We start from the raw sequence: 14339 nt of genomic DNA, 5'->3' as shown, positions 1-14339 counted from the left end.
TCAGCATGCCTTAGAACACTATGGTTGCTTAAAATAGTTCTGCAAAAGTGCTCATAAAAACCCTTAGACTTAGAAACTCCAATGCAACCCTCTTGGGTCCCCTCCCTCTTTGGGAGTTTTGTACTATCGTTCAATAAACTCTGCTCTGCTGGTTACCACTCTTCCTCTGGTCTACCTCTTCATTCTTTGTAGTGACATGACCAAGAACCTTGGGCATTAAAGGAAAAGAAATCCCGAAATAGTTTCTTGGGAGTTCATCCAGGATCTCCACCATCTTAAAGGACATCTAACTGTGTATAGCAGAAAACGTCTCTCTCCATTTTGTTAAAACAGTGGACACCCATCAGTCACGTAAGAGCGGATTAGTATGCCTGCCATTCTCAAATCTCGGGTGACAGGCTCTCTGGGCTTCTTTCTGACTGATCCCCCAACATAAGTTGGGAATATCAGTTCAATGAGGACTCAGACTTGTTTCAGGCCAGATCACTGGATGTAAGGGACCTAGAGAAAACTGAGCAGCAATTGAGGGGTCCTGACCAAGACTATCCTTTGGTGAACACCCAAAGGCTCTCTGAGGGTCCTGGCTCCTTACATGCCTATCCAGGCATCGAGAGAAAAACTCCTCTACTGCTCTTTTCTCGGACATCCTTTTGCAGATGGTTCAGGCGGCCTCCAGGGGATCACACACACAGTTCCCTGTCATGATGAGGAACATCCTTCCTCCTCTGCCATCTGCCCTGTGGTGGCATCTCTGACTCATACTCCTTACCCCGGCTACTGGGTCAGATGGAAGGGTATATTACTGTACTGAACAGAAGGGCTGGCAACCAAGGCTTCCTCAGGGTCCTGGCCCATGCTGTGCATCAGGAAGCACCCCCAACCCGCACCGCTTTAATCCCTATATTAGATCACTGGCATCATCTCCTCTGTGCATAGACAGAGAAGAAATGTGGGTGCTCTTTCTGCATAAATGATGGATAGAATCCAACCCCCACCAGCCTAGGTCTGTATTACCTGCCTGAAGGAGTACTCACACATGGTGGCAGGTGCCATTTTACTACACCTGACAAATTGTTATTCCCCTATCTATACTTTAAGGTAGACCCTCCCCCCCGCCCCCACATTGGCTTCACCACCTACAGGAAGGAATGGCAAAACAGGGCTGGTAAACTAATGTCTACCCAGGCGGATTCCGTCTCCCCAAGTTCCCTCGTCCTATCCCTCCAAAAGGTGGCCTTTACTAACCTCTTCTTGTGGCTATGCCAGAAGGGACAAATCTGTTATGCCATCATGCCAACTTTCAACGAGCCGAAAGAAGTCTAGCATTTCCATCAACTACTCAGGGAGACTTAACAGGTCATAATGGGTACCACTGAAGTCCCATGGATAGGAAACGAGGGGACAAAAAAGAAAATAAAGATTAGGGCAAGGGTTACTCTCTAGAGGTAGGGCCAAGCCTGGGTAAGCACAACTATTCCCAGCACTTCGCAGAATTGATAGGATCCTTGGTTGTCAGTCACATAAGCAGGCCAGGCCATCAGATCAGGAAAGGTCTTCCTGATCTATTATAAAAAACTGACTTAAGGGATGCCTTTCCCTCTCTTCCTATAGATGGGCAACTGTAATTCCCTGACCAACACCAGTACTCCTTTAAGATGCATCCTGAATATCTGGAAACATTTTGACCTGCAAACCTTGAAGAAAAGGCAACTTTCTTTTGTTCCAAGGCATGACCACAATACAAATTGGAGGAGAAGAGATGGCCACCTCTGGGAGGTATCAATTATAATACTATTTTACAATTAGACTTGTTTTGCAAACGTGAGGGAAAATGGAGAGAACTACCCTATGTACAATGTTTCTGGCCCTTAAAGGAAAATAAGGGCCTGGGCCAGCAGTGTAGGATTGATTCCAGCTTCCTGGCTGCTCTCTCCTGTGGCCGGCCACTGGAGGGGGACAAAGGACTACCACACCCACACTGAAGGTAGATCGGCAAATGGCACTCTCCCAGAGAATCATCCACCCCTAGTCTCTCCTTCTCCATGGCCTCAAGGTGTTTATTGGGGTCTTAGGTCAGTTCCCTCTACCTGGAACCTGTACTGGTGCTCGGGGGCTCTATCCCTTCCAAGAACATGTACCTGGAGAAGGACCAAGGGAAAGGACTGCTGCTATGGCTAGGGTATGGGAGCCCTTTTCATTGCAAGACTTGAGACAAAGGGGGACCTTGGAAAATTTTCCAACAACCCAGACAAATATATTGAAGCTTTCCAAAATCTCACGTGTTTGAATTAACATGGAAGGATGCATTGCTCTCGTTAAATCAAACCCTCTCCAAGGCAGAGAAATGTGGGTTCCTGGCCACCACTGAAAAATATGGGGACAAACAGCAACTTCATTACCAGGGCATGGGTGAGCTCTTTGGTGGCTTCCAGTTCCCAAATGGAGCCCACACTGTCCTTGCCCAGTATCCCAATTGGAACCTAATGATCCCCTGAAAAACTGGTACCAAGTTCACTTCCAGGCTTGGATCCTTGAGGGATTAAGAAGGTCAAAGATTAATTAAGCCTCTGAATTATGCCAAGTTGCCCACCGTCACCATAATTCAAGAGGAAAACCCAACAGCCTTCTTAGGTTGAGAGAGGCTCTCATTAAATACAGCTATCTCCCCCAGTTCTCCCGAGGCAGAGATCATTCTCAAAGACAAATCTCTGAACCAATCAGCCCTAGATACTCGATAAAAGTTGGTTGTTGGACCAGAGGGGATCCTAGAAGGGCATTTATGAGCTGCTAACTAGATCTTTTACAACCAGGCCCAAAAGGAGAGTAAGGAATAAGAAAAGAGACTAAGAAAGAAGTCCAAGACCCTAGTTCCAACCTATATATGCTTACCAACTTGGCCCCTCAAGGCTGTGCTACTAAATGCCACTAAAGTGGCCACCCATGGCACTGGAAGTGAGAATGTCCTCAAAGGCAAAAATCAAAGCCCTGCAACCCCGTCCTACACGTGGAGGAGGACACTGGGAATCTGAATGCCCTTGGGAATCTCAGTCTGCAAGTGCTCAGACAACCGGCACCCCCAACAGGGACTGGTGGGGCCCGGGGCTCTTCACGGTGACTCCCCAAGAACAGCTTATCAATGGAAACCCAGAGCCTCAGGTAATTCTGGAGATAGAAAGCCAGTCAATTTCCTTCTCGATACTACTTTCCACTCCAGGCCAACTGTCTAACCACAGCATTGTTGTTAAGGGTGTCACTGGACAGCCCATAACCAGATTTTTTTCACACCCATTGGGATGCACTTGGGGAGATCCAATTTTCTCTTGCACCTTCTTGATGCCTGAGAGCCCCACACATATCTCTGTAGAGATATTATGTCCAGTCTGGAAACTCATACTGATACCCACTGGACTGTGTGTGTATATATATATATATATATATATATGTACAGAAGTGTATAGATGCCAGATTTATTAATTTTTATTAACATATAATGTATTATTAGCCCCAGTGGTCACAGGTCTGTGAATCGCCAGGTTTATACACTTCACAGCACTCACCATAGCACATACCCTCCCCAATGTCCATACCCCAACCACCTTCTCCCTACCCCCCTTCTCCCAGCAAATCTGTTTGTTTTGTGAGATTAAGAATCTCTTATGGCTGTCTCCCTCCCCATCCCATCTTGTTTCACTTTTTCCTTCCCTACCCCCCAAGCCCCCCACATGGCCTCTCAAATTCTTCTATCAGGAAGATCATATGATAATTGTCTTTCTCTGGTTGACTTATTTCACTCAGCATAATACCCTTTAGTTCTATCCATGCCGTTTCAAATGGCAAGATTTCATTTCTTTTGATGGCTGCATAGTATTCCTTTGTATACATATACCACTTCTGCTTTATCCATTCGTCTGTTGATGGACATCTAGGTTCTTTCCATAGTTTGGCTATTGTGGACATTGCTGCTATAAACATTTGGGTGCATGTGCCCCTTCAGATCACTACATTTGTATCTTTAGGGTATATAAGCAGTAGTGAGATTGCTGGGTCATAGGGTAGTTCTATTTTCAACTTTTGGAGGAACTTCCATGCTCTTTTCCAGAGTGGTTGCACCAGGATGCATTCCCACCAATAGTATAGGAGGGTTCCCCTTTCTCCGTATCCTCGCCAGCATCTGTCATTTCCTGACTTGTTAATTTTAGCCATTCTGGCTGGTGTGAAGTGGTATCTCATTGTGGTTTTGATTTGGATTTCCCTGATTCCAAGTGATGTTGAACACTTTTTCATGTGTCTATTAGCCATCTGGATGTCTTCTTTGCAGAAACGTCTGTTATGTCCTCTGCCCATTTCTTGATTGGATTACTTGTTCTTTCGTGTTGAGTTTGATAAGTTCTTTATAGGTTTTGGATACTAACCCTTTATCTGATATGTCATTTGCAAATATCTTCTCTCATTCCGTCAGTTGTCTTTTGATTTTGTTGGCTATTTCCTTTGCTGTGCAAACTTTTGTTCTTGTTGAAGTCCCAATAGTTCATTTTTGCCCTTGCTTCCCTTGCCTTTGCTGATGTTTCTAGGAAGAAGCTGCTGCGGCTGAGGTCAAAGAGGTTGCTGCCTGTGTTCTCAAGGATTTCAATGGATTCCTTTCTCACATTGATGTCTTTCATCCATTTTGAGTGCATTTTCGTGTGTGGTGTAAGGAAATGGTCCAGTTTCATTTTTCTGCAGGTGGCTGTCCAATTTTCCCAACACCATTTATTGACGAGACTGTCTTTTTTCCATTGGACATTCTTTCCTGCTTTGTCAAGGATCAGTTGACCATAGAGTTGAGGGTCTATTTCTGGGCTCTCTATTCTGTTCCATTGATCTATGTGTCTGTTTTTGTGCCAGACCATACTGTCTTGATGATGACAGCTTTGTAATAGAGCTCGAAGTCCGGAATTGTGATGTCACCAACTTTGGCTTTCTTTTTCAATATTTCTCTGGCTATTCGAGGTCTTTTCTGGTTCCATATAAATTTTAGGATTATTTGTTCCATTTCTTTGAAATAATGGGTGGGATTTTGATAATGATTGCATTAAATGTGTAGATTGTTTTAGGTAGCATAGACATTTTCACAACATTTGTTCTTCCAATCCATGAGCATGGAACATTTTTCTATTTCTTTGTGTCTTCCTCAATTTCTTTCATGAGTACTTTCTAGTTACCTGAGTACAGATTCTTTGCCTCTTTGGTTAGTTTATTCTGAGGTACCTTATGGTTTTGGGTGCATTTGTATATGGGATTGACTTCTAAATTTCTCTTTCTTCTGTCTTGTTGTTGGTGTATAGAAATGCAACTGATTTCTGTGCATTGATTTTATATCCTGACACTTTACTGAATTCCTGTACAAGTTATAGCAGATTTGGAGTGGAATCTTTTGGGTTTCCCACATAAAGCATCATATCATCTGCAAAGAGTGATAGTTTGACTTCTTTGCCAATTTGGATGCCTTTAATTTCTTTTCATTGTCTGATTGCTGAGGCTAGGACTTCTAGTACTATGTTGAAAAGCAGTGGTGATAATGGACATCCCTGCCGTGTTCCTGACCTCAGCGGAAAAGGTCTCAGTTTTTCTTTATTGAGAATGATATTTACTGTGGGTTTTTCCTAGATGGCTTTGATGATATTGAGGTATGTGCCCTCTATCCCTACACTTTGAAGAGTTTTGATCAAGAAAGGATGCTATACTTTGTCAAATGCCTTTTCAACATCTGAGAGTTTTATATGGTTCTTATTCTTTCTTTTATTAATGTATTGTATCACACTGATTGATTTGCAGATATTGAACCAATCTTGCAGCCCTGGAATAAATCCTACTTGGTCTTAGTGAATAATCCTTCTAATGTACCGTTGTATCCTATTGGCAGGTTCTTTGGTGAGAATTTTCACATCTGTGTTCATCAAGGATATTGGTCTGTTACTTTCTTCTTTGATGGGGTCTTTTTCTGGTTTGGGATCAAGGTAATGCTGGCCTCATTAAATGAGTTTGGAAGTTTTCTTTCCATTTCTATTTTTTGGAACAATTTCAGGAGAATAGGAATTAATTCTTCTTTAAATGCTTGGTAGAATTCCCCTGGGAAACTGTCTGACCCTGGCCTCTTTAGCTTCCATGTGTTGGGTTCTTTCCAAATTTCCTCTTGTGATTGAGTTCTAGCTTCAAACATTGTGGTCTGAAAATATGCAGGAAATGATCCCAATCTTTTGGTACCAGTTGAGACCTGTTTTATGACCCGGATAAGATCTATTCTGGAGAATGTTCCATGTGCACTAGAGAAGAATGTATATTCTGTTGCTTTGGGATGGAATGTTCTGAATATATCTGTGATGTCCATCTGGTCCAGTGCATCATTTAAGGCCTTGTTGATCTTTTGCTTGGATGATCTGTCTGTTTCGGGGGAGGGGATGTTAAGTCCCCTACAATTATTGCATTGTTGCCAATGTGTTTCTTTGATTTTGTTATTAATTGGTTTATAAAGTTGGCTGCTCCCATGTTAGGGCCATAGATATTTAAAATTGTTAGATTTTCTTGTTGGACAGACCCTTTGAGTATGATAGAGTGTCCTTCCTCAACATTTATTATAGTCTTTGGCTTAAAATCTAATTGATCTGATATAAGGATTGTCACCTCAGCTTTCTTTTGATATCCATTAGCATGGTAAATTGTTTTCCACTCCCTTACTTTAAATCTGGAGGTGTCTTTTGGTCTAAAATGAGTTTTGTAGACAGCATATTAATGGGTTTTGTTTTTTTTAATCCATTCTGATACCTGTGTCTTTTGATTGGGGCATTTGGCCCATTTACATTCAGGATAACTATTGAGACATATTAATTTAGTGCCATCGTTTTGCCTGTAAGGTGACTGTTAGTGTATATTCTCTCTGTTCCTTTCTGGTCTACTACTTTTAGGTTCTCTCTTTGCTTAGAGGACCCCTTTCAATATTTCCTGTAGGGCTGGTTTGGTGTTTGCAAATTCTTATAGGTTTTGTTTTTTTTTTTTTTTTTTTTTTGTCCTGGAAGCATTTTATTTCCTATTTTCAATGATAGCCTAGCTGGATATAGTATTCTTGGCTGCATGTTTTTCTCATTTAGTGCCCTGAATACTTCCTGCCAGTTCTTTCTAGCCTGCCAGGTCTTTGTGGATAAGTCTTCTGCCAATCTAATAATTTTACCATTGTATGTTACAGACTTCTTGTCCTGGGCTGCTTTCAGCATTTTCTCTTTGTCACTAAGACTTTTAAGTTTTTCTATTAGATCACGATGTGTGGACCTATTATTATTGATTTTGAGGGGGGTTCTCTGTGCCTCCTGGATTTTGATGCTTGTTCCCTTTGCCATATTAGGGAAATTTTCTACAATAATTTGCTCCAATATACGCGCTGCCTCCCTCTCTTTCTTCTTCTTCTGGAATCCCAATTATTCTAATGTGTTTCATCTTATGGTATCACTTATCTCTTGAATTCTCCCTTAGTGGTCCAGTAGTTGTTTGTCTCTCTTTTGCTCAGCTGCTTTATTCTCCATCATTTGGTCTTCTATATCACTAATTCTCTCTTCTGCCTCATTTATCCTAGCAGTAAGAGCCTCCAATTTTTATTGTACCTCATTAATAGCTTTTTTGATTTCAGCTTTGTTAGATTTTAGTTCTTTTATTTCTCCAGAGAGGGCTTTTTTTTTTTCTCCAGGCAGCATTACTCTAATATCTTCCATGCCTTTTTCAAGCCCAGCTAGAACCTTGAGAATCATCATTCTGAATTCTAGATCTGACACATTACCAATGTCCATATTGATTAGGTCCCTAGCCTTTGGTACTGCTTCTTGTTCTTTTTTTTTTTTTGTGGTGAGTTTTTCTGCCTTGTTATTTTATCTAGATATGAATATATGAACAAGAGAATAAAATGTAAAAGGGTGGCAAAGACCCCAGAAAAATGTGCATTAACCAAATCAGAAGAGACCCCCAAATTGTGGGAGAAGAAAGAGCTAAAAAGAAGTTCAAAGAAAAATTTTTTAAAATATATACATATATTAGACTGGTGAATAGAACAGAGCCACCCTTTGATTTCGGGTGTATTTTAGTCTCTTAGAAGAAACTACCTCCAAAATTTTATAGAAAGAAATATATATGTGTATATATGTGTATATATGGTATATATACACAAATAAAAAAGGGTAAATGTGATGAAGGGATGGGATATGACTATAAAGATGAAAATTGTAAAAAAAGTATAAAAAGGGAGTTGATAAGATAAGTTGGTTGGGAAAAGAAAGAAAAAGAAAATGGAGAGAATTTGCTCAGGCTGGATACTAGAACAAAGCCCTGCACTAGATTTTGGGTATATTTTGATTTAATAGAAGAAGCTATATCCCAAAAATTTTTAGAAGAAAAAGCCCTATATGTATACAAAATATAAAGTTAGATACAATGAAGGATAAAATATGACTATAATGAATATTCAAAAAGATTTTTTTAAAGAAAGGAATTGTTAAGATAAACTGGTTAAAAGACGTTAAAAGAGGAAAGAGTAAAAGTTAACAAAATTAGATTAAGAAAAAGAAATTTAATAAAATTAATTAACTTTGCAAGACTAAAGAATCATTGGGGAAAGCCATGAATTCCAGGCTTTGCTTTCTCCTCCTTTGGAATTCTGCTATTCTTGATCAGTGAGCTAGGTCTTCACTGGATGTTCTTCCTGATCTTCTGGGGGAGGGCCTGTTGTAGTGATTCTCAAATGTCTTTGCCCGAGGAAGAATTGCTCTGCCCTTGCCAGGGGCCGGGCTAAGTAATCTTAGCTCTCAGGAGCTTTTGTTCCCTGAAGGCTTTCCATGGAGCTCTGGAGGACAGGAATGAAAATGGCCTCCCAATTTCTGGGCCAGAGAAGCAGAGAGCTTGGGGCCGCACTCCTCAGTGCGCCCTTGGAGAAAAGCCCGCAATCACTCCTGTCTCCCTGGTCTCCACCTGCACACCCGGCCTGTGACTGAGCATTTTTGTCTCTGGCACACAGTCCCATTTGGAGTCTTCAAACCCAGCAGATTCCTGCTGCTCTGCTCTTCCAGGGGGGTTTCCCCAGATCTGACACTTGTGGGGTCTCTGCTCAGAGAGCAAGAGGCCTAACGGTGCCATGGATCACAGTATAAGGTAACCCCCGAGCTGAGAGCTCACTCCTCAGCTCCGTCTCTGTAGCCAGCTTCCCCACTCTACTACCTATAAGCTCTGCTACACTCAGACCCCCCGATCCTTCTGTGACCCCGTGGGACCTAAGACCATGCTGTCCCCACGAGGGCTCCACACCTGCTTAGCTTCTGAAGTGATGTCCTCCATGGAGCAGATTTCCGAAAGTTCCAATTTTGTGCTCTGCTGCTCAGCCGCTTGCTGGGAGCCGGCCCCTCCCGCAACGGTCTATCTTCCCCTCACTTCGGATTCACTTCTGCGCACGTCCTATCTTTCAGAAAGTGGTTGATTTTCTGTTTCTAGAATTGCTGCTCTTCTTCTTTTCGATCTCCTATTGGATTTGTAGGTGTTTGGAATGGTTTGATAACTATCTAACTGATCTCCTGCTGCCTGATGTCATCTCAGCCTGCTGTTCCTCCACCATCTTGACTCCTCCCCCTAGAGGCTGATATTTATCCTCAGGTCTGGGCAACTCAGGGAGAAGTGGGCTTGGTCTTAACTGCAGTGTCTGGCCACATACACCTTAAAGACCTCATAACTTTCCCTTGTTGGAAACAGTACCCTCTAAAACCAGAAGCAAGGGATGGCCTAATAAAAATCATAAATAATCTAAAGCAGCAGGGGCTCTTAAAACAATGCAACAGCCCATGTAACACCCCAATTTTGGGGGTAAAGACACTTATGAGGAGGCACTGAGTGGCTCAGTTGGTTGAGTGTCTGCTTTAGGTTTGGGTCATAATCCCAGAGTCCTGGTATGTAGTCCTGCATCAGGGTCCCCCCTCAGTGGGAAGTCTGCTTCTCCCTCTGTCCCTCCCCAACTCATGCGCACATGCGCACTCTCTCTCTCTCTCAAATAAATAAAATCTTTAAACAAAAAGAAAGAAAGAGAGAGAGAGAGAAAGAGAGAAAGGAAGAGTGAGAGAGAAACCTAGTGGGAAATGGACATGATTATAAGACCTCGGCATTATCAATGAGGCTGTGGACACAATTCATATTGTGTTTATAAACCTTCATGCCCTACTGGCTCAAATCCCCTTAAACAGCTGTAGACTTAAAAGACGCCTTCTATTGCATTTCTCTTCATTCAAATTCTCATTTCCTGTTTGCATTCAAGGACACCACTAATCCGACCACCCAACTAACATAGACAGTTTTACCCCAGGGGTTCCAAGATAGTCCCCATTTATTTGGACAAGTCTGTCCCAAGATCTCTCAGATTTTTCAGCTGAAATCTGCATCCTACTATAGTATGTAGACAATCTCCCCTTATGTGTCTCCTTTGAGCAAAGCATTCAAACTGGCACCCAAAAACTTCTCAACTTCCTGGATAGAAGAGGATATAAGGTTTCTCAGTGCAAGGCACAATTATGCAAGACATTTGTCAAGTATGTGGCCGTGGTCCTCACAGAGGAGACAAGGAGACTGTAGAAGATAGGGTTTGGCCTATTACCTCCTACCATCCCCCTAATATTAAAACAAGTAAAGGGGTTTGGGGGCATAACTGGGTGCTGTCACTTGTGGATACCAGGGTATGGAGAAATAACACACCCTCTTTATCAGTTGATGAAGGACACTCAGATGGCCAGTTCCCACCTATTAATGTGAACTCAAGTCAGAAAAAGCTTTTAAAAGCCTCATAGGGGCCTTGCTCAGTGCCACAGCTTTAAGTCTTCTTTCTGGGAGAGCTAACAATACATATGTGACAAAAAGAAAGGGAATGGCATTGGGTGTCCTAATCCAGGCAATGGTGCCAGCACCAGAGGCTACCAAATTAACTTTGGAACAGGATCTTACCATACACAACCCCCATAATATTCAAGGTCTCCTGTCAACTGATGGCAGTCACTGGCTCAGACATCTGCCTCCTGTGGTACCAGCCACTACTGGAGGGTCCAGTCATGCAAATAAAATCCTACCACCTCCTACCGGGAACTCTTAGACTACCTCTCGGGATGGAACCCTGACTGCTGTTTTTCAACAGCACTCCGGACCGGCAAGAAACAGATGGGTCATCGCTCCCTTTCCCTGATGGCAGTTAGGGTCACTTCTTCAGATGGGGGAATGTTAGGAGTTAGTTGGACAGATAGGCAGTCTGGGCCAGGGTTTGCAGCAAGAAAACATGGAATCAGGGCAGCTAAGACAAAACAGTGCTAATATCCTGTTTTGCACCTTAGACAAGACTACACTAGGATTTTATTTTTCAGCCTTTTCAGAAATAACTTCTATAAAACGGCCTAAAATGAAACAACCACAAAGCATTTGTCACTATCAGAAGCTGGGGCTCTTAAGGCATAAATCCCCACATCAGCCCCAAAAGACCATCAGTGCATAGTGACCAAAGCCCTGATGTAGCACACCTGAAGACACCCTGGTTGCTTAAGATATTTCTGGGAAAGAGCTCTTAAAACCCCCTGGGCTTAGAAACTCCAAGGCGAGTCCCCTTGGAGGTCCCCTCCCTTCTGGGAGTTTTGTACTATCGCTAAATAAACTCTGTTTTGCTGTCCACCATTCTTCGTCTGGTCTGCCTCTTCTTTCTTCGAAGCGGCATGACCAAGAACTGTGGGCATTAAAGGAGAAGAAATTCTGAAACTATAGTAAGTATATACATGTGAATAAATTACCACTTAAATATATTAAAAATCTTTTCTTGTCACTATAGTATTTTCTCTGATTTGCTTTTACTTGTAAAATAAAATATCTGCAATTTCTAATTATTTTCTTTCTAGCCTAGAGTATCTTGGCAGTTATAGTAGAAGGTACCACAATTCTGTTGATACCCTCCAGGCAGAAACCGCCAAGACCTCAGCTTTAGTTAAACAAATTCAGTGTAATGCTCATCACAGTGAGGGAGACCACATTTTCATGTGGAACCCTGAGGAAATTAGTAAAAGAGTCAAAAGCAATATCCTCTTAGGAAATAATGATTAAGGAGAACATTAGTGGATTTTAGAGGAAAAGTCTTTAAGAAAGGAAACCTGTAGTGCAGCATTTGAAGAAAATATGTTTGTGTCCTTTGGACCTACTATTTGCCAGGCAAAGCCACTAAAAGGTAATGCAAATTCTCCATAAAGCCCCTTACTTGGAATCTTAGAACTTCGTATCTTTAGAATGATGAACAGAGCCCCAACTCACTGATTTTTTAAATCATTAATCATGATGTTTATTACAGCTTTCACTGGGGAGGAGAGGTTAGATCAAAGTCTGCTGTTTCTCTTGGAACATCCAATCAACAGTGACTGTTCAGCTGGGATTCTTACTCACCACTTCTGCTGAGTGATATTTTTCACCATGCACAGACTGGTCAAATAACCCTCTTACAGCTTTTAAAGGTATGTGATCTGATTTTGAAGGATCTACGGTATCTTCTGGTAGATAGCAGGCAATCCAAAAACGTACACGATATTTTATTTAAAGGCTAAATTTGGGTGCGCCCTTTGTGAAGAATTTAAGAGTTAATTACAGACCCAGATACAATTAAAATTCAACTGCACGTGATCCCAGTCATTCAGATGGCAGTCCTCCTTTGTAGTGTCTTCACTTACCTAAGCTCTCACACGCAAATAAGTCATGACAACAGTACATCTCCTCTCCACAACACTTGTCACAGGCTTTCAAGTCTAAAACACACATATTTTGGGATGGAAGACATACAATAAAAATACACAGTGTCAGAGAAGGAAGGTAAATTGTGATTTGGGAGACAAATGGGTATCCTGTACAGATATGTAGCAGAGCTTCGTACACTGTCAGTTGTTTAAAATTCTCAGTTTTTAGGAACCCTTCCATTTCCCCAACTTTAAGTTGGGCATATGTTTAACAAACAGGTTTTGCTTAAATATTAGACACCTGACCTGGAACCTAAAATTAAGGGATATATCTTCCTTTATTTGGTTGGATAGAATTTCCTGACATTCTCAACCCAAACTAAATGCAGGTGTGCCTGTCAAACTTAGTATGTAAGTCATTCAGGTTGGCTTAGTTGCCAAACACAAGTCTTCTAAATCCTCTCATGTTTCATTCATTGTCAACAAATACTCAGCTTTGAGGAAAGAAGGAAAGCAAGAGCATAGAAAAATTCAGATTTCCCATTTGGATTTTATCATGTATAAAGTAACTAAGCCATTTTTTTGTATTCTAACTAACGTTTCCTAAGAGTTGGTGGCACTCGGAAGCTAAGCAGGGTCGGGCCTGGTTAGTACTTGGATGGAAGAGTTGGTGGCACTAAATATATTAGTTTGCTACTAAACCCCACCTCGGGCTCGGCGCCCAGCAGAGAGTTTGCTTCGAGATTCTTTCTACTGCCCCTCCCCTCACTTACCCTCTCTCTCTCTCTCAAATAAATAAATATTTTTTGAAAAAGTAATCAATATACCCATATCAAAAAAGACAGTCTGCCTTTCCCATCCAGTAATTGTCATCTAATACAATATCTCTAGTCACGTTAAGCCACCAGCTATCTATCCATTGTGTTACTTTATAAGCATCTTCAAGTACAGAATTCCCCAGGGACACTTTGGTGACTCACATGGTGAAGCATCCAACTCTTGATTTCAGCTCAGGTCGCAATCTCAGGGTCATGAGTTCAATCCCAGCGTGGGGCTCCTCATTCAGCAGGGTGTCTGCTTGAGATTCTCTCCCACTCCTCTCCCTCTGCCCTTCCCCCCCCCCATTCTCTATCTCTCAAAATAAATGAAAAAGTCTTAAAAAAAAAATAAATAAAAGAAAAAAGAAAAGGACACCTGGGTGTCTCAGTTGGTTAAGTGCCTGCTTTTGGCTCAGGTCATGATCCTAGGGACGTGGGATCCCTCCTCAGGCTCCCCGCTCAGTGAGAAACATGTTTCTCCCTCTGCCTGCTACTCCCCCTGCTTGTTCTCTCTCTCTCTGTCTGTCTCTCTGACAAATAAATACAATAAATATTTTTTTAAAAAAGTATGCCCTGACTTTCCCCATCATTTGATATTGACTTTATGAGACATAAAGATGATAAACATGAGTATCCTCCCATGTGACCACATTCAAATGGAAGCACTCTACACATGCTATTGAAATATTCATACTGTTTATTATCCCAAAGTCAGGTATTGCGTTGTGGGCCAAGATGCCCATGCAACTGTTTACATGTCACTTGAAATTGCAGCCAT

General features: G+C 41.9%; 1 protein-coding gene across 5 annotated transcripts in view; it reads left to right on the top strand.

Annotated features, from left to right (window-relative positions):
• Window positions 1–73: 73 nt before the first annotated feature.
• The window catches only part of GLYATL3 (glycine-N-acyltransferase like 3), a 35042-nt gene continuing 20776 nt past the window's right edge, over window positions 74–14339 (top strand). For 4 of the 5 annotated variants that reach the window (XM_047733465.1, XM_047733463.1, XM_047733466.1 and 1 more), the window contains exons 1-3: window positions 74–351; window positions 1612–1776; window positions 12368–12527. The gene's annotated coding sequence lies outside the window, so the exon portion shown is untranslated. Of the gene's footprint in view, window positions 352–1611; window positions 1777–3100; window positions 3157–12367; window positions 12528–14339 lie in introns of those variants that run through there. The other variant, XM_047733468.1, reaches the window with a different exon arrangement.

This window comes from Lutra lutra, chromosome 6, assembly GCF_902655055.1.
Source record: "Lutra lutra chromosome 6, mLutLut1.2, whole genome shotgun sequence".
Lineage (NCBI taxonomy): Eukaryota > Metazoa > Chordata > Mammalia > Carnivora > Mustelidae > Lutra > Lutra lutra.
Note: the sequence above shows the minus strand (reverse complement) of the source record. Positions and strands in the feature narration are given on the sequence as shown.